The 10219-nt window shown below is 42.3% G+C and overlaps 5 non-coding genes across 5 annotated transcripts; 4 read left to right on the top strand and 1 right to left on the bottom strand.

The window, feature by feature from the left end:
- Window positions 1–5777: 5777 nt before the first annotated feature.
- Window positions 5778–5968, bottom strand: LOC121190142. The gene has a single exon (XR_005894938.1). It is a non-coding gene; the product is annotated as a U2 spliceosomal RNA (small nuclear RNA).
- Window positions 5969–7157: 1189 nt separating this feature from the next.
- On the top strand, window positions 7158–7321 carry LOC121190129. Its single transcript, XR_005894927.1, has one exon. It is a non-coding gene; the product is annotated as a U1 spliceosomal RNA (small nuclear RNA).
- A 577-nt stretch (window positions 7322–7898) lies between these two features.
- Window positions 7899–8089, top strand: LOC121190144. The gene has a single exon (XR_005894940.1). It is a non-coding gene; the product is annotated as a U2 spliceosomal RNA (small nuclear RNA).
- Window positions 8090–8465: 376 nt separating this feature from the next.
- On the top strand, window positions 8466–8580 carry LOC121190154. The gene has a single exon (XR_005894948.1). It is a non-coding gene; the product is annotated as a U5 spliceosomal RNA (small nuclear RNA).
- A 1156-nt stretch (window positions 8581–9736) lies between these two features.
- LOC121190134 lies at window positions 9737–9900 on the top strand. Its single transcript, XR_005894932.1, has one exon. It is a non-coding gene; the product is annotated as a U1 spliceosomal RNA (small nuclear RNA).
- Window positions 9901–10219: the final 319 nt, after the last annotated feature.

Here is a 10219-nt window from a genome sequence, read left to right on the forward strand (position 1 = left end):
GTCTCTGCCTGTTGTAAAATGAACCTGGGTGCCTTGGAGTTGGTCCAGTTGACTAAAACTATTTCCTTGGGTGAAATTCCCAAGGTGGCGTTGTCTGTCTTCGTAGGTTGCTCTTAGTTGGGTGTTGTAGTGATCGACACCATCCGCTATCTGCTACAACCCCATCATCATCTATCTCATCTCCCTCGCTCGCCACACTCAGATCAACAACTTCATTTGCTGTGCAGTAAAGTGGAAAAACACTTTTTTCACTGTTCCAGCACAGTTTGAGTGTTAGTGACCATTCATATCATGACTTGATGTGACTACAACCAACACAATGGAAAATCCTGTTTCTATCTCTAACACTGAAATATCACATTCAGTGTGCAGCTCACACTGTTGGTGGTTGGCGTCTTCAGACTCCCTGAAAGCTGACATACAGTATTAGTTGAAGAAGGTAGTATTTTTATTTTGGATGAAACACATCCAGGTGTATCACTGTCCCTGTATAATGTGCTGACTTCAAAAAATTGAATTCCTAAACCATCACTGAAGTTCATTGTGCAGAAGTGACTGTTACATGTCCAGGCTCCACAGTATACCATGGACCTTCTGCACCCCCACACCATGAGCTGATCTCTTAGGTCAGGACTTTCTAAATGTACCTCGGACATGTTTTAAGACTCAGGAAGATTGTGCTTTCCAGTTTGCAGCCTCTAAACTTTGGAATAATCTCCCAGTAAGTCTGAGGTGTGTGGACTCTGTGGACTCTTTCACAAAGCAGATACAAATCCATCTGTTCAGACAGGTTTTTAGGTAACGTAGTATTTTCTGTTTAAACTTGTGTTCTATATCTGCTCCTCTCTTGTATTTTATCTGCTGTTCTTATTGTTTTATTTATTTGTTTCTCTCTCTTTGACTGTGAAGCAGTGTGTGACTAGATTAGAGCTTTTGTGGAGGCAGAGTGATGAGTCTGTGCTTTAAATGACAACTGGGATTGTGGCCAAAAACTTCTTAGCTAAAAATACAAAACGCTGCTTCATCCTTGATAGACTTGATAATGAGCTCACGATGAAACTAATCTCACTTAAGGTCTCAATCATTGTTCTCCTTCAAATCTTATACCAACAACCTGTAAAAGAAACAGCGTTCTCCTGGCTTTTTAATTAGCTGTTGAATTGAATGTTTTATCAGTGATATGATTGTCAGTTGTTAATGTGAATCACAGTATGTTGCCTCTTAAATACAGTCACAGCAGAGTTTGTCCTTCAGAGCTGTGCAGAGGCTGAACTGGGCTGTGTCTCTTTTGTCACAGTGAGGTGTAAAGGTGCTCTCATGAGTGTTTGTCTGCTGACTGCTGGTAGAAATGAGTATAAAGTGTCTTTCTGTCTCCTGTCAGTCCATAATAAGTCCTCCTTCAAGGACTCCAGGACTGGTTTCAGAGGGTTCTTCATCTCTCTCTGCTCTCTGTGCTTTGCACCACCTACATTCCAACTTTGAGAAGAGTTTTTGTCCATCAGATCTTTGTTTTTGATCAATACAGTAATGTGCTCTTTCCTCACACTCTGGTTTTCCTGTGACTTTGCAGTAGACATTATTTTCTGTCTTCACCTCTTTATTGAAAGTGAGGAGTGATATTCACTATCTCTCCATTGCCACAGACAGTTTTAGTTGTTGTTTCTGCAACAGATCAGCTGCTGCACAGAGAATCATTTTGACTCATGTTTCTTTTAGATCTGGTTCAACTTATCTTGTGCTGTTAGACCTTAAATCCACAGAGTCCTGCTGTATGTTGCTCTCTTCTCTGCATCACACTGAGATAACAGTTACACCTGTCACCTGAATCAAGTAGGAAGCTGATGGTGAAAGTTAAAGCTGACACTATATCATCATGTTCTGGGAGTAGAAGCTGTAAAATAACCAGGCTGGATGGAAGGAGGAAGCATTTTTTTCCTCCAACATTATTTCATCATTATTTTCAGTTACTGGTATTTTCTCAGTCTGGGTCCAGAAACAAAACTTTCTTTGTTTACTACAATGACTTTAAGGTGATTCTTCATCTGTTTGTAAGTTTGTGTTTTAATTGTATTTCTTTTATTTCTCTCTCTTCTGTTGTGGGGCTCCTGTCTCCTGATCTCCTTCATCCTGGATCTTCTTCTTCACATCCTAAAACAATGACTTATTTTTATGCTGGTGTGAGAGTTTACATGCAAGTGTGTTTGTTAACTGTGAATCACATTGTGGTTAAGTTTGTGTTTGGGAGATTTCCTCCATGTGTTTATGGAAACAGATGAAGGTATCAGGTCATTCCATTATCTGATGATCTCTACCTGTTAAACCATCCAAAGCAGCTCTGCAGTGTTTCCATCTGTGTTCATGTTGCTGTTTGAGGGTTAAGACTTGGTTTCAGGGTTAGAATTGGGTTTTGGTTAGAGTTAGGGTAAGGGCTAGGGAATGCATTATGTCAGCAAGTGTCCTCACAAATAAATAAGTACAAGTATGTGTGTTTGAGTGTGTGTGTGTGTGTGTGTGTGTGTGTGTGTGTGTGTGTGTGTGTGTGTGTGTGTGTGTGTGTGTGAGTGTGTGTGTTTGTCCTTTGATGTCTTTGATGTATCAACATTCTACAGCCTGATGTCACAGGCTGCAGTAAGTGGACACACAGCCAGAGACAAGTTCAGAAGTCAAACAGGAGCAGAGACAGTTGGACTGGACGGGACTTGCTCATGATTTAGGAAGAAAGAAGCACTCAGATATTTCTGCACAATTATTGACAAGGAAGGGAGGAGCTACTGCTGTTACAAGGACAAGAGGAAACTACAGGAAAGTCCAGATCAGCTCCAAGGTTTTCAGTAAGTCAGTACATGTTAGTAGTTCATGTCAGTGTTTAGTTTAGAAGTTAGTGTTTTGAAATGTTTTGTCCAAATGATATGTTTGTGAAACTGTGACGGCAAGTAATCATACCCATAAGCCCGGTGGTTTGATTGTGTGCTTATCATTCATGGACAATATTGTTTTGTTTTTTTTAATGCTGATCATGATTGTGAGATATTCTCATGGTTGCTCAACTTCTTAACTTTTTTTGGTGTGATGCACTGTAGTTTGTGTTAAAGGAAAGGATTTCTAGGAAGTCTGTACTGTCTGCAACAAGATCCTTTCTAAAGAAATTCTAATGGAAATGATAGAGTTGGATGTCACAGCACAAAGTGGAGTGTGCTGTGTGTTATTTTAGGAAGTTACGTCAATGTACTGTAGGTCAGGTCTGTGATGTATGATGATACTTGATGGAGGACTTCACTTTAAATGCTGTGAACAGGAAACAGTTTGATGTGTTGGTAAAATCTTCTTATTTCCAATGTGTGAATCACTTTCATCATCTCTCAAGATTTGGCCCAAAAACAAAGAAGCAGAGTTTAAGACTCAGGAGAAATAATCTCCCAGTCCAATGCAAACTAACCAGCACACACTGTTTCCACTTCTACAATCATCTACTTATTATTGTGCTTTAAAGTTTCAGCCTTCTTACATTTACCTATCACCGAGTCCACTTGTGTCTTATACTGAACACTAGGTTCAAATCTCCTTTTGGCTTTGAGCCTTGATTTTTAGTTCATTTCCAGTGCAATACAATTATGTCCTGTAGTAAATCTGCAGAATGAGTCGTAGGACTTAAAGCTAGATCAGCTGTTGCATGAAGTGTTTCAGGCTGTGTTCATGTTCACCCTCTTTGGTTAAGGGACAGTAAAACAATCAGTGATTTCCTCCCTGTGGAGTAAATTTAGGCTGCTGAGAATTCTTCCTGCCTTGAAAACCTTAGTCCTGAAACTGGAATCTAAAATATGTTGATGTGTTTGAGGTGGCATGTGATGCATTTGGATGAGTGTTCATTTGCGGTGTTTTGAGTGTAGGAGGAAAACTGTTGATGAGTGTGAGGGCAGAATAAGTTTGGAAGTTTAACTCTGCCACTTTAGACTCTCAGCTCTGATTCTTGTTTTCTGCTCCATGCAGCTCATCTACAGGACTGTATTAAGTCCTAGTTGTTGAAGGATCTTAATTATTAAGCAGTGAAATTATTTCATATGAGGAAATGGTACATTCATTTTTTTGAAATGTTTCCTTTCTTCTGTTTCCTTGTCTTTTGATGATGGTCACTAAGCTCCAAATCTTGTAGCTGTTCAGAATTCAGCCTCAGTCAGTGTGAGAGAGCTGATATGTTTAAAGGTTCATAGACTGAAAAGGTTCTGGGAAGTTCTCTTGAAAAATAGATCCTAAATTTAATTGTGTGCCTGCTCCAAATGCTATGCTAGGTCTATGTGGAGCAGCTTGTGTGATACATTATGTTTCTGTTTGTTTTCTATGAAAGTGTGAATATTATTAGCTGACTGGATGAATAGAACACAAGAGAGATTTGTTTGTGCAGATAGATGAGACCTTAATGTGTCGACTAACCCTTATTTTAAGATGCACACACACACTTTGTTCTGCAAGTAGTTATAGTTTATGTCAGAGCAGCATCAGGTAAAACAATGAAGAATGATCAATACAGATCCTGATTTGCTGTAAGTCCTATATTCTCCATGATGGTGTCTGTGTGTGTGTGTGTGTGTGTGTGTGTGTGTGTGTATGTGAGGTGTTTATTTAACTGACAAAATCATCTTGACATCTTGAAAAGAAGGATGAAGGAAAAGTTCTCACTGCAGCAGCTGTAGAATTTTATTATTTTATGAGCACAATTACACCATAAGAGCCAGTTTGATTCTTTCATTTACAGACTGTGTTTCCAGTTCACCATTCACCACACAATGATGTACTTTATTTCTTCATGATGACTCTTGAAAGTTTTTGAAGAGAGAGGAGAAAATTTCTTCTGTCATTTTTCCCTTTTTTTCTCACAAAACTCGTTTTAAAGATTTTCACGATTCGAAGAAAAACACATTTTCTTTTTGGTCGGAGAAAATGATGAACTGTTCCATCATTTATCCAGAAGTTTCTATAGTAATGTGATCATTATTCTGTGACTGTGACAGGAGGAGTTCAGTGAATTGATGTGACTCGTCTGTGCTCTTTCACTGCTCATTTTAATGAAGTATATATTCCCTCTCTGTATTATGATATTGGATTGTAACTCAGCTTTACCACAACACTGTCATTGTACACCTGTATGTTTTGTTCACCGTGTTGATCCATCTGTCTTCCTGTATTCATTCTCTCACTCCCTTGCTCACTACAACCACATACACTAAATACACTAAACTGTAGTAAACTGTGGAAAAGCAAATCCATTATGTGTGAAACATAATGTGTCTGGATGATGTTCAGAGGAAACAGATTTTCTGAATGAATGAGGTAATGAAGTTTATTAACAGCAGTGGAGGTGGGAGACTGGGGTTTGTATCCAGAGTCCACTCTGTGGTTAGGTTTGGTATTTACAGCTATTTAACAATACACACAAGCTAACTTGCATACGGCCTAATACAAATGTCACACACACACATTTCATCAGAGAGACCAGCTCTCAGAAATAAGTCCAGCAGTGGAGACAGTCCAACAGGCTCCACATGTTTCTGCACTACTCTACTACTGTGCTGAGAGGAGACTGTACTGAAGCTGTCAGCTGTACCATCAGCCTCTGAGGCTGCTCTGCTCTCTGTGTCACACACTGCTACTGTACATGAAGACTGCTGTCAGCTCGGCTCAGCTCCACTCATCACTAACTTCCGCATTTTCCTTCAGCCACTGTAAAAGTTTGACTCCTAACTAAACATGTGTGTGAGAGCTTGATTTTCTACAAAGCAAGAGAAAGGTGCACCGTTCCCAGCGGCACTACAATGCCAGGCCGATGCGTGGAGTGAGAGGAGCAAGCTCCCTTTCCAGCTCCCTCTCCTAAAAATGGGTTTAATACGTTATCCCCATATAGGGGACATATCAGATATTAAACTGATAAGAACAGATACTACACTTGATCTTAACCAAAAGGCAGAGAAGCAATGAGGCCCAAGCGTTTGACATCCAAATCAAGCTCTTGGTACAACCGTCACTTGTCGCGGTGTCCCGTTTGTAAGCCAGCTTATCAATTGCCGCCACTTAGCAACTCCGCCCATCTGTCTGCTGTGTACTTTTCCCTGCCGCTATACAAAGATGTTTGACTTTTCACCAACTCAAAAGGCTCAGCCATACGGCAAAGCCGGCTAAAAATAGCTTCAACTCATTGGTGTTCCACACCAAAGCCTAGAAATAAAGCATACTAGAGCAACACCTAGCACACATTTCTTCCACAAACAAGCAGCAAAGTCGGACAGGAGAGCTCACACTTCATTTTGTCATGGAAAGGCCACGCCCACTTCCCCAATTCCAATGGGAACACGGGGAATTGTCATGACTAAACACGCCACTCTGTAGCGTACGCCAGAGAGCTTCTGGAGAGCAACACTGCCGCTTTGTGGACAGACTGCAAAAGCTGACATGTAACTCCAAATCAACAAAGCCACTTCACAAAATGGAGAGCCTTCAACAGGTTAGCACATGGGCATTCCTGACACATTGTGTTTTCTCCTGTTTGCTCCTGTTGCTCCTGTTTGACTTCTGAACTTGTCTCTGGCTGTGTGTCCACTTACTGCAGCCTCTGACATCAGACTGCAGAGTCTTGATACATCAAAGGCATCAAAGGACATACACACACACTCACACATACCGGTACTTATATCTTTGTGAGGACACTCTCTGGCATAATGCATTCCCTCGCCCTAACCTCTCTCTCTCTTATCATCTCAGACCTATGTCAGTACCTGTGCCTCTGTGAAAGAATACAAAAAAAAACACCAGACCTGTACACACATAAAGTCATGTATTCATGTAGTCATCTGTGAATGTGTGTTTGATGAGTGCAAAGTGAAAATGCTGCATGAACCTTGTTTTTGTAAAAGCTTCTCTTGTTTCCTTTGCTTCTTACAACTGTATATTTTTCAAGCATCATCTGTCATATCGAAGAAATAAGTTCATTCAGTAGCGTTATTTCTTTTTTTATTGTCATCATGTACACTTTTCTTGTCTCAAAGACGCCAGCATCCCCACCAAAGCCTAAAAATAAAGTATACCAGCGAAATGACAACATCTTCAGCAAAGAAAGAGCCTGACGAAGTGCCTGGTGACCACCACCCGCTCTCTTCCAACTGCAGCTCATACTTACCTGGCAGGGGAGATACCACGATCAACAAGGTGGTTCACCCAGGGTGAGGCTCAGCCATTGCACTCCGGCTGTGCTGATCCCTGCCAATTCCCCAAATGTGGGAATCTCGACTGCATAATTTCTGGTAGTGGGGGACTGCGTTCGCGCTCTCCCCTGTTGCGTGCGTGTAGAAGAAAACACAATGTGTCAGGAATGCCCCTCTGCTAACCTGTTGAAGGCTCTCCATTTTGTGAAGTGGCTTTGTTGATTTGGAGTTACATGTCAGCTTTTGCAGTCTGTCCACAAAGCGGCAGTATTGCTCTCCAGAAGCTCTCTGGCGTACGCTACAGAGTGGCGTGTTTAGTCATGACAATTCCCCGTGTTCCCATTGGAATTGGGGAAGTGGGCGTGGCCTTTCCATGACAAAATGAAGTGTGAGCTCTCCTGTCCGACTTTGCTGCTTGTTTGTGGAAGAAATGTGTGCTAGGTGCTGTTCTAGTATGCTTTATTTCTAGGCTTTGGTGTGGAACACCAATGAGTTGAAGCTATTTTTGGCCGGCTTTGCCGTATGGCTGAGCCTTTTGAGTTGGTGAAAAGTCAAACATCTTTGTATAGCGGCAGGGAAAAGTACACAGCAGACAGATGGGCGGAGTTGCTAAGTGGCGGCAATTGATAAGCTGGCTTACAAACGGGACACCGCGACAAGTGACGGTTGTACCAAGAGCTTGATTTGGATGTCAAACGCTTGGGCCTCGTTGCTTCTCTGCCTTTTGGCAAAGATCAAGTGTAGTATCTGTTCTTATCAGTTTAATATCTGATATGTCCCTTATATGGGCATAGCATATTAAACCCATTTTTAGGAGAGGGAGCTGAAATGGGAGCTTGCTCCTCTCACTCCATGCATCGACCTGGCATTGCAGTGCCGCTGGGAACGGTGCACCTTTCTCTTGCTTTGTAGAAAATCAAGCTCTCACACACGTTTAGTTAGGAGTCAAACTTTTACAGTGGCTGAAGGAAAATGTTGCAGTTTTTATCAAATGAATTGTGCACAACCAGTCAGTTGATTTACTGATATCACCCAGGGAACCCCGCTCAACAACACAGTGCACTTCAGCTACGAGGATTGGTCGCGGACTCCCTGAAGACGCCTGATCGTTTCCCAGACTTTGTAGTCTCCATGTAAAAGTCAGGCCTGGATTTTTCAGGCTGGAGGTGGTGGGGAGGCTGGGATTTAGCACGCGGCAAGCCAAGGGAGGCGCACCGCGACGGTGGTAGCTGGGACGACTAGGGTCCTCAGCTGCTCTCTGAGACAGGCCTGTTCTGACTCTTGTTTCTCTTCATAATGCACAAGTCTTTAGCCTTTTACTAAAGATTTCCGTGGAGAGGAACACCAATGAGTTGAAGTTATTTTTGGCTGGCTTGGCCTTATGGCTGAGCCTTTTGAGTTGGTGAAAAGTCAAACATCTTTATAGAGCGCCACAAGTGTGAGCTCCCCTGTCTGACATTGCTCTTTCTTTGCGGAAGAAATGTGTGCTAGATGTTGTCATTTCGCTGGTATACTTTATTTTTAGGCTTTGGTGGGGATGCTGGCGTCTTTGAGACAAGAAAAGTGTACATGATGACAATCAAAAAAGAAATAACGCTACTGAATGAACTTATTTCTTCAATATGACAGATGATGCTTGAAAAATATACAGTTGTAAGAAGCAAAGGAAACAAGAGAAGCTTTTACAAAAACAAGGTTCATGCAGCATTTTCACTTTGCACTCATCAAACACACATTCACAGATGACTACATGAATACATGACTTTATGTGTGTACAGGTCTAGTGTTTTTTTTTTTTTTTTTTTGGATTCTTTGACAGAGGCACAGGTACTGACATAGGTCTGAGATGCTAAGAGAGAGAGAGGTTAGGGCGAGGGAATGCATTATGCCAGAGAGTGTCCTCACAAAGATATAAGTACCAGTATGTGTGAGTGTGTGTGTGTGTTTGTCCTTTGATGCCTTTGATGTATCAACATTCTACAGTCTGATGTCAGAGGCTGCAGTAAGTGGACACACAGCCAGAGACAAGTTGAGAAGTCAAACAGGAGCAGAAACAGTTGGACTGGACAGGACTTGCTCATGATTTAGGAAGAAAGAACCACTCAGATATTTCTGCACAATTATTGACAAGGAAGGGAGGAGCTACTGCTGTTACAAGGACAAGAGGAAACCACAGGAAAGTCCAGATCAGCTCCAAGGTTTTCAGTAAGTCAATACATGTTAGTAGTTCATTTAGTGAAATGTTTTAAAAAGTGTCCCACGTGGGCCTTTGCTTTCTTTCCCAAGAGACAGCTTGACTAGTGGCATTTCACACAGTGTTCCTTTGTTTTTGGCAGAGCAGTGCATGATGGGTAGATCCAACAAAGCGTGTTTGCAGCACGCCGCAGCCTATTTGCAGCAGTGTTTGTGTCTTTTCAGCCATAAACGTAACAGACAAAGGGGAGCTGATGCTCAAGGCACTGAAATGTGGGATTATGCATTGTAGGCACCGTCAGCCAGAGCGCTGTGCCTGGTGACCACCACCCGCTCTCTTCCAACTGCAGCTCATACTTACCTGGCAGGGGAGATACCATGATCAACAAGGTGGTTCACCCAGGGTGAGGCTCAGCCATTGCACTCCGGCTGTGCTGACCCCTGCGAATTCCCCAAATGTGGGAATCTGGACTGCGTAATGTCTGATAGTGGGGGACTGCATTCGCGCTCTCCCCTGCGTGTAGAAGAAAATACAATGTGTCAGGAATGCCCATGTGCTAACATGTTGAAGACTCTCTGTTTTGTTAAGTGGCTTTGTTGATTTGGAGTTACATGTCAGCTTTTGCAGTCTGTCCACAAAGTGGCAGTGTTGCTCTGCAGAAGCTCTCTGGCGTGCGCTACAGAGTGGCGTGTTTAGTCATGACAATTCCCCGTGTTCCCATTGGAATTGGGGAAGTGGGCGTGGCCTTTCCATGACAAAATGAAGTGTGAGCTCTCCTGTCCGACTTTGCTGCTTGTTTGTGGAAGAAATGTGTGCTAGATGTTGTTCTAGTTTT

Source organism: Toxotes jaculatrix, chromosome 11 (genome assembly GCF_017976425.1).
Source record: "Toxotes jaculatrix isolate fToxJac2 chromosome 11, fToxJac2.pri, whole genome shotgun sequence".
Taxonomy (NCBI): domain Eukaryota; kingdom Metazoa; phylum Chordata; class Actinopteri; family Toxotidae; genus Toxotes; species Toxotes jaculatrix.